Source organism: Atractosteus spatula, chromosome 3, assembly GCF_055471065.1.
Source record: "Atractosteus spatula isolate fAtrSpa1 chromosome 3, fAtrSpa1.hap1, whole genome shotgun sequence".
NCBI lineage: Eukaryota > Metazoa > Chordata > Actinopteri > Semionotiformes > Lepisosteidae > Atractosteus > Atractosteus spatula.
Genome location: NC_142708.1, coordinates 490,602 through 509,265, shown reverse-complemented (window position 1 = coordinate 509,265; position 18,664 = coordinate 490,602).

Below are 18,664 nucleotides of genomic sequence, written 5' to 3'. Positions count from 1 at the left end.
ACAACTGTCGCGTGGTGCACCGCGACCTCCAGGCACCCCGGAGTTTCTGAAAAAAAATTTTCTGCGATTTTCACGAAACCACTTTTCTTGAACTTGAATTGGGCTAAAAATCCATCCCTGAAAATAAAAATTCTCTGAGTAGTGTGGAAATGCTGATCCTTACCCTACCTGGGGTGTCCACTGAGCATTTCCGCGAACTCTACTTGAAGTTTTCTGGGCATGGGATTTTGACATGTTACCCAAACCAAAAGGAATGAGTGGGAAACAATCAAGACAACAGATAGAAGCACTTGCATTTGAATGAGTTTCAAGCATGCTTGGGTGCTCGTGTGATCTGAGTGACTTAGTTTTCGAATACAACTGTCGCGTGGTGCACCGCGACCTCCAGGCATCCCGGAGTTTCTGAAAAAAAATTTTCTGCGATTTTCACGAAACCACTTTTCTTCAACTTGATTTGGGCTAAAAATCCATCACTGAAAATAAAAATTCTCTGAGTAGTGTGTAAATCCTGATCCTTACCCTGCCTGGGTTGTCCACTGAGCATTACCCCGAACTCTACCTGAAGTTCTCTGGGCATGGGATTTTGACATGTTCCCCAAACCAAAAGGAATGAGTGGGAAACAATCAAGAAAAGAGATAGAGGCACTTGCATTTGAATGAGTTTCAAGAATGCTTGGGTACTTGTGTGATCTGACTGACTCAGTTTTGGAATACAATTGTCGCGTGGTGCACCACGACCTCATGGCACCCCGGAGTTTCTGAAAAAACATTTTCTGCAATTTTCACGAAACCACTTTTCATCAACTTGAATTGGGCTAAAAATCCATCCCTGAAAATAAAAATTCTCTGAGTAGTGTGGAAATGCTGATCCTTACCCTACCTGGGGTGTCCACTGAGCATTTCCGCGAACTCTACTTGAAGTTCTCTGGGCATGGGATTTTGACAAGTTACCCAAACCAAAAGGAATGAGTGGGAAACAATCAAGACAACAGATAGAAGCACTTGCATTTGAATGAGTTTCAAGCATGCTTGGGTACTAGTGTGATCTGAGTGACTCAGTTTTGGAATACAACTGTCGCGTGGTGCACCGCGACCCCAGGCACCCCGGAGTTTCTGAAAAAAAATTTTCTGCGATTTTCACGAAACCACTTTTCTTCAACTTGAATTGGGCTAAAAATCCATCCCTGAAAATAAAAAATCTCTGAGTAGTGTGGAAATGCTGATCCTTACCCTGCCTGGGTTGTCCACTGAGCATTTCCCCGAACTCTACCTGAAGTTCTCTGGGCATGGGATTTTGACATGTTCCCCAAACCAAAAGGAATGAGTGGGAAAAAATGAAGAAAACAGATAGAGGCACTTGCATTTGAATGAGTTTCAAGCATGCTTGGGTACTCGTGTGATCTGAGTGACTCAGTTTTGGAATACAACTGTCGCGTGGTGCACCGCGACCTCAAGGCACCCCGGAGTTTCTGAAAAAAAAATTTCTGCAATTTTCACGAAACCACTTTTCATCAACTTGAATTGGGCTAAAAATCCATCCCTGAAAATAAAAATTCTCTGAGTAGTGTGGAAATGCTGATCCTTACCCTACCTGGGGTGTCCACTGAGCATTTCCGCGAACTCTACTTGAAGTTCTCTGGGCATGGGATTTTGACATGTTACCCAAACCAAAAGGAATGAGTGGGAAACAATCAAGACAACAGATAGAAGCACTTGCATTTGAATGAGTTTCAAGCATGCTTGGATACTCGTGTGATCTGAGTGACTCAGTTTTCGAATACAACTGTCGCGTGGTGCACCGCGACCTCCAGGCACCCCGGAGTTTCTGAAAAAAAATTTTCTGCGATTTTCACAAAACCACTTTTCTTCAACTTGAATTGGGCTAGAAATCCATCACTGAAAATAAAAATTCTCTGAGTAGTGTGAAAATGCTGATCCTTACCCTGCCTGGGTTGTCCACTGAGCATTTCCGCGAACTCTACCTGAAGTTCTCTGGACATGGGATTTTGACATGTTCCCCAAACCAAAAGGAATGAGTGGGAAAAAATCAAGAAAACAGATAGAAGCACTTGCATTTGAATGAGTTTCAAGCATGCTTGGGTGCTCGTGTGATCTGAGTGACTTAGTTTTCGAATACAACTGTCGCGTGGTGCACCGCGACCTCCAGGCACCCCGGAGTTTCTGAAAAAAAATTTTCTGCGATTTTCACGAAACCACTTTTCTTCAACTTGAATTGGGCTAAAAATCCATCACTGAAAATAAAAATTCTCTGAGTAGTGTGTAAATGCTGATCCTTACCCTGCCTGGGTTGTCCACTGAGCATTTCCCCGAACTCTACCTGAAGTTCTCTGGGCATGGGATTTTGACATTTTCCCCAAACCAAAAGGAATGAGTGGGAAACAATCAAGAAAAGAGATAGAGGCACTTGCATTTGAATGAGTTTCAAGAATGCTTGGGTACTTGTGTGATCTGACTGACTCAGTTTTGGAATACAATTGTCGCGTGGTGCACCACGACCTCATGGCACCCCGGAGTTTCTGAAAAAACATTTTCTGCAATTTTCACGAAACCACTTTTCATCAACTTGAATTGGGCTAAAAATCCATCCCTGAAAATAAAAATTCTCTGAGTAGTGTGGAAATGCTGATCCTTACCCTACCTGGGGTGTCCACTGAGCATTTCCGCGAACTCTACTTGAAGTTCTCTGGGCATGGGATTTTGACAAGTTACCCAAACCAAAAGGAATGAGTGGGAAACAATCAAGACAACAGATAGAAGCACTTGCATTTGAATGAGTTTCAAGCATGCTTGGGTACTCGTGTGATCTGAGTGACTCAGTTTTCGAATACAACCGTCGCGTGGTGCACGGCGACCTCCAGGCACCCCGGAGTTTCTGAAAAAAAATTTTCTGCGATTTTCACGAAACCACTTTTCTTGAACTTGAATTGGGCTAAAAATCCATCCCTGAAAATAAAAATTCTCTGAGTAGTGTGTAAATGCTGATCCTTACCCTGCCTGGGTTGTCCACTGAGCATTTCCCCGAACTCTACCTGAAGTTCTCTGGGCATGGGATTTTGACATGTTCCCCAAACCAAAAGGAATGAGTGGGAAAAAATGAAGAAAACAGATAGAGGCACTTGCATTTGAATGAGTTTCAAGCATGCTTGGGTACTCGTGTGATCTGAGTGACTCAGTTTTGGAATACAACTGTCGCGTGGTGCACCGCGACCTCAAGGCACCCCGGAGTTTCTGAAAAAAAAATTTCTGCAATTTTAACGAAACCACTTTTCATCAACTTGAATTGGGCTAAAAATCCATCCCTGAAAATAAAAATTCTCTGAGTAGTGTGGAAATGCTGATCCTTACCCTGCCTGGGTTGTCCACTGAGCATTTCCGCGAACTCTACCTGAAGTTCTCTGGGCATGGGATTTTGACATGTTCCCCAAACCAAAAGGAATGAGTGGGAAAAAATCAAGAAAACAGATAGAAGCACTTGCATTTGAATGAGTTTCAAGCATGCTTGGGTGCTCGTGTGATCTGAGTGACTTAGTTTTCGAATACAACTGTCGCGTGGTGAACCGCGACCTCCAGGCACCCCGGAGTTTCTGAAAAAAAATTTTCTGCGATTTTCACGAAACCACTTTTCTTCAACTTGAATTGTGCTAAAAATCCATCACTGAAAATAAAAATTCTCTGAGTAGTGTGTAAATGCTGATCCTTACCCTGCCTGGGTTGTCCACTGAGCATTTCCCCGAACTCTACCTGAAGTTCTCTGGGCATGGGATTTTGACATGTTCCCCAAACCAAAAGGAATGAGTGGGAAACAATCAAGAAAAGAGATAGAGGCACTTGCATTTGAATGAGTTTCAAGAATGCTTCGGTACTTGTGTGATCTGACTGACTCAGTTTTGGAATACAACTGTCGCGTGGTGCACCGCGACCTCCAGGCACCCCGGAGTTTCTGAAAAAAAATTTTCTGCGATTTTCACGAAACCACTTTTCTTCAACTTGAATTGGGCTAAAAATCCATCCCTGAAAATAAAAAATCTCTGAGTAGTGTGGAAATAATGATCCTTACCCTGCCTGGGTTGTCCACTGAGCATTTCCGCGAGCTCTACCTGAAGTTCTCTGGGCATGGGATTTTGACATGTTCCCCAAACCAAAAGGAATGAGTTGGAAACAATCAAGACAACAGATAGAAGCACTTGTATTTGAATGAGTTTCAAGCATGCTTGGGTACTCGTGTGATCTGAGTGACTCAATTTTGGAATACAACTGTCGCGTGGTGCACCGCGACCTCCAGGCACCCCGGAGTTTCTGAAAATAAATTTTCTGCGATTTTCACGAAACCACTTTTCTTCAACATGAATTGGGCTAAAAATCCATCATTGAAAATAAAAATTCTCTGAGTAGTGTGGAAATGCTGATCCTTACCCTACCTGGGTTGTCCACTGAGCATTTAGACGAACTCTACTTGAAGTTCTCTGGGCATGGGATTTTGACATGTTACCCAAACCAAAAAGAATGAGTGGGAAACAATCAAGACAACAGATAGAAGCACTTGCATTTGAATGAGTTTCAAGCATGCTTGGGTACTCGTGTGATCTGAGTGACTCAGTTTTCGAATACAACCGTCGCTTGGTGCACGGCGACCTCCAGGAACCCCGGAGTTTCTGAAAAAAAATTTTCTGCGATTTTCACGAAACCACTTTTCTTGAACTTGAATTGGGCTAAAAATCCATCCCTGAAAATAAAAATTCTCTGAGTAGTGTGTAAATGCTGATCCTTACCCTGCCTGGGTTGTCCACTGAGCATTTCCGCGAACTCTACCTGAAGTTCTCTGGTCATGGGATTTTGACATGTTCCCCAAACCAAAAGGAATGAGTGGGAAAAAATCAAGAAAACAGATAGAAGCACTTGCATTTGAATGAGTTTCAAGCATGCTTGGGTGCTCGTGTGATCTGAGTGACTTAGTTTTCGAATACAACTGTCGCGTGGTGAACCGCGACCTCCAGGCAACCCGGAGTTTCTGAAAAAAAATTTTCTGCGATTTTCACGAAACCACTTTTCTTCAACTTGAATTGGGCTAAAAATCCATCACTGAAAATAAAAATTCTCTGAGTAGTGTGTAAATGCTGATCCTTACCCTGCCTGGGTTGTCCACTGAGCATTTCCCCGAACTCTACCTGAAGTTCTCTGGGCATGGGATTTTGACATGTTCCCCAAACCAAAAGGAATGAGTGGGAAACAATCAAGAAAAGAGATAGAGGCACTTGCATTTGAATGAGTTTCAAGAATGCTTGGGTACTTGTGTGATCTGACTGACTCAGTTTTGGAATACAATTGTCGCGTGGTGCACCATGACCTCAGGGCACCCCGGAGTTTCTGAAAAAACATTTTCTGCAATTTTCACGAAACCACTTTTCATCAACTTGAATTGGGCTAAAAATCCATCCCTGAAAATTAAAATTCTCTGAGTAGTGTGGAAATGCTGATCCTTACCCTACCTGGGGTGTCCACTGAGCATTTCCGCGAACTCTACTTGAAGTTCTCTGGGCATGGGATTTTGACAAGTTACCCAAACCAAAAGGAATGAGTGGGAAACAATCAAGACAACAGATAGAAGCACTTGCATTTGAATGAGTTTCAAGCATGCTTGAGTACTAGTGTGATCTGAGTGACTCAGTTTTGGAATACAACTGTCGCGTGGTGCACCGCGACCTCCAGGCACCCCGGAGTTTCTGAAAAAAAATTTTCTGCGATTTTCACGAAACCACTTTTCTTCAACTTGAATTGGGCTAAAAATCCATCCCTGAAAATAAAAAATCTCTGAGTAGTGTGGAAATACTGATCCTTACCCTGCCTGGGTTGTCCACTGAGCATTTCCGCGAGCTCTACCTGAAGTTCTCTGGGCATGGGATTTTGACATGTTCCCCAAACCAAAAGGAATGAGTGGGAAACAATCAAGACAACAGATAGAAGCACTTGTATTTGAATGAGTTTCAAGCATGCTTGGGTACTCGTGTGTTCTGAGTGACTCAATTTTGGAATACAACTGTCGCGTGGTGCACCGCGACCTCCAGGCACCCCGGAGTTTCTGAAAAAAAATTTTCTGCGATTTTCACGAAACCACTTTTCTTCAACTTGAATTGGGCTAAAAATCCATCATTGAAAATAAAAATTCTCTGAGTAGTGTGGAAATGCTGATCCTTACCCTACCTGGGTTGTCCACTGAGCATTTCCACGAACTCTACTTGAAGTTCTCTGGGCATGGGATTTTGACATGTTACCCAAACCAAAAAGAATGAGTGGGAAACAATCAAGACAACAGATAGAAGCACTTGCATTTGAATGAGTTTCAAGCATGCTTGGGTACTCGTGTGATCTGAGTGACTCAGTTTTCGAATTCAACCGTCGCGTGGTGCACGGCGACCTCCAGGCACCCCGGAGTTTCTGAAAAAAAATTTTCTGCGATTTTCACGAAACCACTTTTCTTGAACTTGAATTGGGCTAAAAATCCATCCCTGAAAATAAAAATTCTCTGAGTAGTGTGTAAATGCTGATCCTTACCCTGCCTGGGTTGTCCACTGAGCATTTCCCCGAACTCTACCTGAAGTTCTCTGGGCATGAGATTTTGACATGTTCCCCAAACCGAAAGGAATGAGTGGGAAACAATCAAGACAACAGATAGAAGCACTTGCATTTGAATGAGTTTCAAGCATGCTTGGGTACTCGTGTGATCTGAGTGACTTAGTTTTCGAATACAACTGTCGCGTGATGAACCGCGACCTCCAGGCACCCCGGAGTTTCTGAAAAAAAAATTTCTGCAATTTTCACGAAACCACTTTTCATCAACTTGAATTGGGCTAAAAATCCATCCCTGAAAATAATAATTCTCTGAGTAGTGTGGAAATGCTGATCCTTACCCTGCCTGGGTTGTCCACTGAGCATTTCCGCGAACTCTACCTGAAGTTCTCTGGGCATGGGATTTTGACATGTTCCCCAAACCAAAAGGAATGAGTGGGAAAAAATCAAGAAAACAGATAGAAGCACTTGCATTTGAATGAGTTTCAAGCATGCTTGGGTGCTCGTGTGATCTGAGTGACTTAGTTTTCGAATACAACTGTCGCGTGGTGAACCGCGACCTCCAGGCACCCCGGAGTTTCTGAAAAAAAATTTTCTGCGATTTTCACGAAACCACTTTTCTTCAACTTGAATTGGGCTAAAAATCCATCACTGAAAATAAAAATTCTCTGAGTAGTGTGTAAATGCTGATCCTTACCCTGCCTGGGTTGTCCACTGAGCATTTCCCCGAACTCTACCTGAAGTTCTCTGGGCATGGGATTTTGACATGTTCCCCAAACCAAAAGGAATGAGTGGGAAACAATCAAGAAAAGAGATAGAGGCACTTGCATTTGAATGAGTTTCAAGAATGCTTCGGTACTTGTGTGATCTGACTGACTCAGTTTTGGAATACAATTGTCGCGTGGTGCACCACGACCTCATGGCACCCCGGAGTTTCTGAAAAAACCTTTTCTGCAATTTTCACGAAACCACTTTTCATCAACTTGAATTGGGCTAAAAATCCATCCCTGAAAATAAAAATTCTCTGAGTAGTGTGGAAATGCTGATCCTTACCCTACCTGGGGTGTCCACTGAGCATTTCCGCGAACTCTACTTGAAGTTCTCTGGGCATGGGATTTTGACAAGTTACCCAAACCAAAAGGAATGAGTGGGAAACAATCAAGACAACAGATAGAAGTACTTGCATTTGAATGAGTTTCAAGCATGCTTGGGTACTAGTGTGATCTGAGTGACTCAGTTTTGGAATACAACTGTCGCGTGGTGCACCGCGACCTCCAGGCACCCCGGAGTTTCTGAAAAAAAATTTTCTGCGATTTTCACGAAACCACTTTTCTTCAACTTGAATTGGGCTAAAAATCCATCACTGAAAATAAAAAATCTCTGAGTAGTGTGGAAATACTGATCCTTACCCTGCCTGGGTTGTCCACTGAGCATTTCCGCGAGCTCTACCTGAAGTTCTCTGGGCATGGGATTTTGACATGTTCCCCAAACCAAAAGGAATGAGTGGGAAACAATCAAGACAACAGATAGAGGCACTTGCATTTGAATGAGTTTCAAGCATGCTTGGGTACTCGTGTGATCTGAGTGACTCAGTTTTGGAATACAAGTGTCGCGTGGTGCACCGCGACCTCAAGGCACCCCGGAGTTTCTGAAAAAAAAATTTCTGCAATTTTCACGAAACCACTTTTCATCAACTTGAATTGGGCTAAAAATCCATCCCTGAAAATAAAAATTCTCTGAGTAGTGTGGAAATGCTGATCCTTACCCTACCTGGGTTGTCCACTGAGCATTTCCGCGAACTCTACTTGAAGTTTTCTGGGCATGGGATTTTGACATGTTACCCAAACCAAAAGGAATGAGTGGGAAACAATCAAGACAACAGATAGAAGCACTTGCATTTGAATGAGTTTCAAGCATGCTTGGGTACTCGTGTGATCTGAGTGACTTAGTTTTCGAATACAACTGTCGCGTGGTGAACCGCGACCTCCAGGCACCCCGGAGTTTCTGAAAAAAAAATTTCTGCGATTTTCACGAAACCACTTTTCTTCAACTTGAATTGGGCTAAAAATCCATCACTGAAAATAAAAATTCTCTGAGTAGTGTGTAAATGCTGATCCTTACCCTACCTGGGTTGTCCACTGAGCATTTCCCCGAACTCTACCTGAAGTTCTCTGGGCATGGGATTTTGACATGTTCCCCAAACCAAAAGGAATGAGTGGGAAACAATCAAGAAAAGAGATAGAGGCACTTGCATTTGAATGAGTTTCAAGAATGCTTGGGTACTCGTGTGATCTGACTGACTCAGTTTTGGAATACAATTGTCGCGTGGTGCACCGCGACCTCATGGCATCCCGGAGTTTCTGAAAAAAAAATTTCTGCAATTTTCAAGAAACCACTTTTCATCAACTTGAATTGGGCTAAAAATCCATCCCTGAAAATAAAAATTCTCTGAGTAGTTTGGAAATGCTGATCCTTACCCTACCTGGGGTGTCCACTGAGCATTTCCGCGAACTCTACTTGAAGTTCTCTGGGCATGGGATTTTGACATGTTACCCAAACCAAAAAGAATGAGTGGGAAAGAATCAAGACAACAGATAGAAGCACATGCATTTGAATGAGTTTCAAGCATGCTTGGGTACTAGTGTGATCTGAGTGACTCAGTTTTCGAATACAACTGTCACGTGGTGCACCGCAACCTCCAGGCACCCCGGAGTTTCTGAAAAAAAAATTTCTGCGATTTTCACGAAACCACTTTTCTTCAACTTGAATTGGGCTAAAAATCCATCACTGAAAATAAAAATTCTCTGAGTAGTGTTGAAATACTGATCCTTACCCTGCCTGGGTTGTCCACTGAGCATTTCCGCGAGTTCTACCTGAAGTTTTCTGGGCATGGGATTTTGACATGTTCCCCAAACCAAAAGGAATGAGTGGGAAACAATCAAGACAACAGATAGAAGCACTTGCATTTGAATGAGTTTCAAGCATGCTTGGGTGCTCGTGTAATCTGAGTGACTTAGTTTTCGAATACAACTGTCGCGTGGTGAACCGCGACCTCCAGGCACCCCGGAGTTTCTGAAAAAAAATTTTCTGCGATTTTCACGAAACCACTTTTCTTCAACTTGAATTGGGCTAAAAATCCATCACTGAAAATAAAAATTCTCTGAGTAGTGTGTAAATGCTGATCCTTACCCTGCCTGGGTTGTCCACTGAGCATTTCCCCGAACTCTACCTGAAGTTCTCTGGGCATGGGATTTTGACATGTTCCCCAAACCAAAAGGAATGAGTGGGAAACAATCAAGAAAAGAGATAGAGGCACTTGCATTTGAATGAGTTTCAAGAATGCTTGGGTACTTGTGTGATCTGACTGACTCAGTTTTGGAATACAATTGTCGCGTGGTGCACCACGACCTCATGGCACCCCGGAGTTTCTGAAAAAACATTTTCTGCAATTTTCACGAAACCACTTTTCATCAACTTGAATTGGGCTAAAAATCCATCCCTGAAAATAAAAAATCTCTGAGTAGTGTGGAAATACTGATCCTTACCCTACCTGGTTTGTCCACTGAGCATTTCCCCGAACTCTACCTGAAGTTCTCTGGGCATGGGATTTTGACATGTTCCCCAAACCAAAAGGAATGAGTGGGAAACAATCAAGAAAAGAGATAGAGGCACTTGCATTTGAATGAGTTTCAAGAATGCTTGGGTACTCGTGTGATCTGAGTGACTCAGTTTTGGAATACAACTGTCGCGTGGTGCACCGCGACCTCAAGGCACCCCGGAGTTTCTGAAAAAAAAATTTCTGCAATTTTCACGAAACCACTTTTCATCAACTTGAATTGGGCTAAAAATCCATCCCTGAAAATAATAATTCTCTGAGTAGTGTGGAAATGCTGATCCTTACCCTGCCTGGGTTGTCCACTGAGCATTTCCGCGAACTCTACCTGAAGTTCTCTGGGCATGGGATTTTGACATGTTCCCCAAACCAAAAGGAATGAGTGGGAAAAAATCAAGAAAACAGATAGAAGCACTTGCATTTGAATGAGTTTCAAGCATGCTTGGGTGCTCGTGTGATCTGAGTGACTTAGTTTTCGAATACAACTGTCGCGTGGTGAACCGCGACCTCCAGGCACCCCGGAGTTTCTGAAAAAAAATTTTCTGCGATTTTCACGAAACCACTTTTCTTCAACTTGAATTGGGCTAAAAATCCATCACTGAAAATAAAAATTCTCTGAGTAGTGTGTAAATGCTGATCCTTACCCTGCCTGGGTTGTCCACTGAGCATTTCCCCGAACTCTACCTGAAGTTCTCTGGGCATGGGATTTTGACATGTTCCCCAAACCAAAAGGAATGAGTGGGAAACAATCAAGAAAAGAGATAGAGGCACTTGCATTTGAATGAGTTTCAAGAATGCTTCGGTACTTGTGTGATCTGACTGACTCAGTTTTGGAATACAATTGTCGCGTGGTGCACCACGACCTCATGGCACCCCGGAGTTTCTGAAAAAACCTTTTCTGCAATTTTCACGAAACCACTTTTCATCAACTTGAATTGGGCTAAAAATCCATCCCTGAAAATAAAAATTCTCTGAGTAGTGTGGAAATACTGATCCTTACCCTGCCTGGGTTGTCCACTGAGCATTTCCGCGAGCTCTACCTGAAGTTCTCTGGGCATGGGATTTTGACATGTTCCCCAAACCAAATGGAATGAGTGGGAAACAATCAAGACAACAGATAGAAGCACTTGTATTTGAATGAGTTTCAAGCATGCTTGGGTACTCGTGTGATCTGAGTGACTCAATTTTGGAATACAACTGTCGCGTGGTGCACCGCGACCTCCAGGCACCCCGGAGTTTCTGAAAAAAAATTTTCTGCGATTTTCACGAAACCACTTTTCTTCAACTTGAATTGGGCTAAAAATCCATCATTGAAAATAAAAATTCTCTGAGTAGTGTGGAAATGCTGATCCTTACCCTACCTGGGTTGTCCACTGAGCATTTCCACGAACTCTACTTGAAGTTCTCTGGGCATGGGATTTTGACATGTTACCCAAACCAAAAAGAATGAGTGGGAAACAATCAAGACAACAGATAGAAGCACTTGCATTTGAATGAGTTTCAAGCATGCTTGGGTACTCGTGTGATCTGAGTGACTCAGTTTTCGAATTCAACCGTCGCGTGGTGCACGGCGACCTCCAGGCACCCCGGAGTTTCTGAAAAAAAATTTTCTGCGATTTTCACGAAACCACTTTTCTTGAACTTGAATTGGGCTAAAAATCCATCCCTGAAAATGAAAATTCTCTGAGTAGTGTGTAAATGCTGATCCTTACCCTGCCTGGGTTGTCCACTGAGCATTTCCCCGAACTCTACCTGAAGTTCTCTGGGCATGGGATTTTGACATGTTCCCCAAACCAAAAGGAATGAGTGGGAAACAATCAAGAAAAGAGATAGAGGCACTTGCATTTGAATGAGTTTCAAGAATGCTTGGGTACTCGTGTGATCTGAGTGACTCAGTTTTGGAATACAACTGTCGCGTGGTGCACCGCGACCTCAAGGCACCCCGGAGTTTCTGAAAAAAAAATTTCTGCAATTTTCACGAAACCACTTTTCATCAACTTGAATTGGGCTAAAAATCCATCCCTGAAAATAATAATTCTCTGAGTAGTGTGGAAATGCTGATCCTTACCCTGCCTGGGTTGTCCACTGAGCATTTCCGCGAACTCTACCTGAAGTTCTCTGGGCATGGGATTTTGACATGTTCCCCAAACCAAAAGGAATGAGTGGGAAAAAATCAAGAAAACAGATAGAAGCACTTGCATTTGAATGAGTTTCAAGCATGCTTGGGTGCTCGTGTGATCTGAGTGACTTAGTTTTCGAATACAACTGTCGCGTGGTGAACCGCGACCTCCAGGCACCCCGGAGTTTCTGAAAAAAAATTTTCTGCGATTTTCACGAAACCACTTTTCTTCAACTTGAATTGGGCTAAAAATCCATCACTGAAAATAAAAATTCTCTGAGTAGTGTGTAAATGCTGATCCTTACCCTGCCTGGGTTGTCCACTGAGCATTTCCCCGAACTCTACCTGAAGTTCTCTGGGCATGGGATTTTGACATGTTCCCCAAACCAAAAGGAATGAGTGGGAAACAATCAAGAAAAGAGATAGAGGCACTTGCATTTGAATGAGTTTCAAGAATGCTTCGGTACTTGTGTGATCTGACTGACTCAGTTTTGGAATACAATTGTCGCGTGGTGCACCACGACCTCATGGCACCCCGGAGTTTCTGAAAAAACCTTTTCTGCAATTTTCACGAAACCACTTTTCATCAACTTGAATTGGGCTAAAAATCCATCCCTGAAAATAAAAATTCTCTGAGTAGTGTGGAAATACTGATCCTTACCCTGCCTGGGTTGTCCACTGAGCATTTCCGCGAGCTCTACCTGAAGTTCTCTGGGCATGGGATTTTGACATGTTCCCCAAACCAAATGGAATGAGTGGGAAACAATCAAGACAACAGATAGAAGCACTTGTATTTGAATGAGTTTCAAGCATGCTTGGGTACTCGTGTGATCTGAGTGACTCAATTTTGGAATACAACTGTCGCGTGGTGCACCGCGACCTCCAGGCACCCCGGAGTTTCTGAAAAAAAATTTTCTGCGATTTTCACGAAACCACTTTTCTTCAACTTGAATTGGGCTAAAAATCCATCATTGAAAATAAAAATTCTCTGAGTAGTGTGGAAATGCTGATCCTTACCCTACCTGGGTTGTCCACTGAGCATTTCCACGAACTCTACTTGAAGTTCTCTGGGCATGGGATTTTGACATGTTACCCAAACCAAAAAGAATGAGTGGGAAACAATCAAGACAACAGATAGAAGCACTTGCATTTGAATGAGTTTCAAGCATGCTTGGGTACTCGTGTGATCTGAGTGACTCAGTTTTCGAATTCAACCGTCGCGTGGTGCACGGCGACCTCCAGGCACCCCGGAGTTTCTGAAAAAAAATTTTCTGCGATTTTCACGAAACCACTTTTCTTGAACTTGAATTGGGCTAAAAATCCATCCCTGAAAATGAAAATTCTCTGAGTAGTGTGTAAATGCTGATCCTTACCCTGCCTGGGTTGTCCACTGAGCATTTCCCCGAACTCTACCTGAAGTTCTCTGGGCATGGGATTTTGACATGTTCCCCAAACCAAAAGGAATGAGTGGGAAAAAATGAAGAAAACAGATAGAGGCACTTGCATTTGAATGAGTTTCAAGCATGCTTGGGTACTCGTGTGATCTGAGTGACTCAGTTTTGGAATACAAGTGTCGCGTGGTGCACCGCGACCTCCAGGCACCCCGGAGTTTCTGAAAAAAAAATTTCTGCAATTTTCACGAAACCACTTTTCATCAACTTGAATTGGGCTAAAAATCCATCCCTGAAAATAAAAATTCTCTGAGTAGTGTGTAAATGCTGATCCTTACCCTACCTGGGTTGTCCACTGAGCATTTCCCCGAACTCTACCTGAAGTTCTCTGGGCATGGGATTTTGACATGTTCCCCAAACCAAAAGGAATGAGTGGGAAACAATCAAGAAAAGAGATAGAGGCACTTGCATTTGAATGAGTTTCAAGAATGCTTGGGTACTCGTGTGATCTGACTGACTCAGTTTTGGAATACAATTGTCGCGTGGTGCACCGCGACCTCATGGCATCCCGGAGTTTCTGAAAAAAAAATTTCTGCAATTTTCAAGAAACCACTTTTCATCAACTTGAATTGGGCTAAAAATCCATCCCTGAAAATAAAAATTCTCTGAGTAGTTTGGAAATGCTGATCCTTACCCTACCTGGGGTGTCCACTGAGCATTTCCGCGAACTCTACTTGAAGTTCTCTGGGCATGGGATTTTGACATGTTACCCAAACCAAAAAGAATGAGTGGGAAAGAATCAAGACAACAGATAGAAGCACATGCATTTGAATGAGTTTCAAGCATTCTTGGGTACTAGTGTGATCTGAGTGACTCAGTTTTCGAATACAACTGTCACGTGGTGCACCGCAACCTCCAGGCACCCCGGAGTTTCTGAAAAAAAAATTTCTGCGATTTTCACGAAACCACTTTTCTTCAACTTGAATTGGGCTAAAAATCCATCACTGAAAATAAAAATTCTCTGAGTAGTGTTGAAATACTGATCCTTACCCTGCCTGGGTTGTCCACTGAGCATTTCCGCGAGTTCTACCTGAAGTTTTCTGGGCATGGGATTTTGACATGTTCCCCAAACCAAAAGGAATGAGTGGGAAACAATCAAGACAACAGATAGAAGCACTTGCATTTGAATGAGTTTCAAGAATGCTTGGGTGCTCGTGTAATCTGAGTGACTTAGTTTTCGAATACAACTGTCGCGTGGTGAACCGCGACCTCCAGGCACCCCGGAGTTTCTGAAAAAAAATTTTCTGCGATTTTCACGAAACCACTTTTCTTCAACTTGAATTGGGCTAAAAATCCATCACTGAAAATAAAAATTCTCTGAGTAGTGTGTAAATGCTGATCCTTACCCTGCCTGGGTTGTCCACTGAGCATTTCCCCGAACTCTACCTGAAGTTCTCTGGGCATGGGATTTTGACATGTTCCCCAAACCAAAAGGAATGAGTGGGAAACAATCAAGAAAAGAGATAGAGGCACTTGCATTTGAATGAGTTTCAAGAATGCTTGGGTACTTGTGTGATCTGACTGACTCAGTTTTGGAATACAATTGTCGCGTGGTGCACCACGACCTCATGGCACCCCGGAGTTTCTGAAAAAACATTTTCTGCAATTTTCACGAAACCACTTTTCATCAACTTGAATTGGGCTAAAAATCCATCCCTGAAAATTAAAATTCTCTGAGTAGTGTGGAAATGCTGATCCTTACCCTACCTGGGGTGTCCACTGAGCATTTCCGCGAACTCTACTTGAAGTTCTCTGGGCATGGGATTTTGACATGTTACCCAAACCAAAAGGAATGAGTGAGAAACAATCAAGACAACAGATAGAAGCACTTGCATTTGAATGAGTTTCAAGCATGCTTGAGTACTAGTGTGATCTGAGTGACTCAGTTTTGGAATACAACTGTCGCGTGGTGCACCGCGACCTCCAGGCACCCCGGAGTTTCTGAAAAAAAATTTTCTGCGATTTTCACGAAACCACTTTTCTTCAACTTGAATTGGGCTAAAAATCCATCCCTGAAAATAAAAAATCTCTGAGTAGTGTGGAAATACTGATCCTTACCCTGCCTGGGTTGTCCACTGAGCATTTCCGCGAACTCTACCTGAAGTTCTCTGGGCATGGGATTTTGACATGTTCCCCAAACCAAAAGGAATGAGTGGGAAAAAATCAAGAAAACAGATAGAAGCACTTGCATTTGAATGAGTTTCAAGCATGCTTGGGTGCTCGTGTGATCTGAGTGACTTAGTTTTCGAATACAACTGTCGCGTGGTGAACCGCGACCTCCAGGCACCCCGGAGTTTCTGAAAAAAAATTTTCTGCGATTTTCACGAAACCACTTTTCTTCAACTTGAATTGGGCTAAAAATCCATCACTGAAAATAAAAATTCTCTGAGTAGTGTGTAAATGCTGATCCTTACCCTGCCTGGGTTGTCCACTGAGCATTTCCCCGAACTCTACCTGAAGTTCTCTGGGCATGGGATTTTGACATGTTCCCCAAACCAAAAGGAATGAGTGGGAAACAATCAAGAAAAGAGATAGAGGCACTTGCATTTGAATGAGTTTCAAGAATGCTTCGGTACTTGTGTGATCTGACTGACTCAGTTTTGGAATACAATTGTCGCGTGGTGCACCACGACCTCATGGCACCCCGGAGTTTCTGAAAAAACCTTTTCTGCAATTTTCACGAAACCACTTTTCATCAACTTGAATTGGGCTAAAAATCCATCACTGAAAATAAAAATTCTCTGAGTAGTGTGGAAATGCTGATCCTTACCCTGCCTGGGGTGTCCACTGAGCATTTCCGCGAACTCTACTTGAAGTTCTCTGGGCATGGGATTTTGACAAGTTACCCAAACCAAAAGGAATGAGTGGGAAACAATCAAGACAACAGATAGAAGCACTTGTATTTGAATGAGTTTCAAGCATGCTTGGGTACTCGTGTGTTCTGAGTGACTCAATTTTGGAATACAACTGTCGCGTGGTGCACCGCGACCTCCAGGCACCCCGGAGTTTCTGAAAAAAAATTTTCTGCGATTTTCACGAAACCACTTTTCTTGAACTTGAATTGGGCTAAAAATCCATCCCTGAAAATAAAAATTCTCTGAGTAGTGTGTAAATGCTGATCCTTACCCTGCCTGGGTTGTCCACTGAGCATTTCCCCGAACTCTACCTGAAGTTCTCTGGGCATGGGATTTTGACATGTTCCCCAAACCAAAAGGAATGAGTGGGAAAAAATGAAGAAAACAGATAGAGGCACTTGCATTTGAATGAGTTTCAAGCATGCTTGGGTACTCGTGTGATCTGAGTGACTCAGTTTTGGAATACAACTGTCGCGTGGTGCACCGCGACCTCAAGGCACCCCGGAGTTTCTGAAAAAAAAATTTCTGCAATTTTCACGAAACCACTTTTCATCAACTTGAATTGGGCTAAAAATCCATCCCTGAAAATAAAAATTCTCTGAGTAGTGTGGAAATGCTGATCCTTACCCTACCTGGGTTGTCCACTGAGCATTTCCGCGAACTCTACTTGAAGTTTTCTGGGCATGGGATTTTGACATGTTACCCAAACCAAAAGGAATGAGTGGGAAACAATCAAGACAACAGATAGAAGCACTTGCATTTGAATGAGTTTCAAGCATGCTTGGGTACTCGTGTGATCTGAGTGACTTAGTTTTCGAATACAACTGTCGCGTGGTGAACCGCGACCTCCAGGCACCCCGGAGTTTCTGAAAAAAAAATTTCTGCGATTTTCACGAAACCACTTTTCTTCAACTTGAATTGGGCTAAAAATCCATCACTGAAAATAAAAATTCTCTGAGTAGTGTGTAAATGCTGATCCTTACCCTACCTGGGTTGTCCACTGAGCATTTCCCCGAACTCTACCTGAAGTTCTCTGGGCATGGGATTTTGACATGTTCCCCAAACCAAAAGGAATGAGTGGGAAACAATCAAGAAAAGAGATAGAGGCACTTGCATTTGAATGAGTTTCAAGAATGCTTGGGTACTCGTGTGATCTGACTGACTCAGTTTTGGAATACAATTGTCGCGTGGTGCACCGCGACCTCATGGCACCCCGGATTTTCTGAAAAAAAATTTTCTGCAATTTTCACGAAACCACTTTTCATCAACTTGAATTGGGCTAAAAATCCATCCCTGAAAATAAAAATTCTCTGAGTAGTTTGGAAATGCTGATCCTTACCCTACCTGGGCTGTCCACTGAGCATTTCCGCGAACTCTACTTGAAGTTCTCTGGGCATGGGATTTTGACATGTTTCCCAAACCAAAAAGAATGAGTGGGAAACAATCAAGACAACAGATAGAAGCACTTGCATTTGAATGAGTTTCAAGCATGCTTGGGTACTAGTGTGATCTGAGTGACTCAGTTTTCGAATACAACTGTCACGTGGTGCACCGCAACCTCCAGGCACCCCGGAGTTTCTGAAAAAAAAATTTCTGCGATTTTCACGAAACCACTTTTCTTCAACTTGAATTGGGCTAAAAATCCATCACTGAAAATAAAAATTCTCTGAGTAGTGTGTAAATGCTGATCCTTACCCTACCTGGGTTGTCCACTGAGCATTTCCCCGAACTCTACCTGAAGTTCTCTGGGCATGGGATTTTGACATGTTCCCCAAACCAAAAGGAATGAGTGGGAAACAATCAAGAAAAGAGATAGAGGCACTTGCATTTGAATGAGTTTCAAGAATGCTTGGGTACTCGTGTGATCTGACTGACTCAGTTTTGGAATACAATTGTCGCGTGGTGCACCGCGACCTCATGGCACCCCGGATTTTCTGAAAAAAAATTTTCTGCAATTTTCACGAAACCACTTTTCATCAACTTGAATTGGGCTAAAAATCCATCCCTGAAAATAAAAATTCTCTGAGTAGTTTGGAAATGC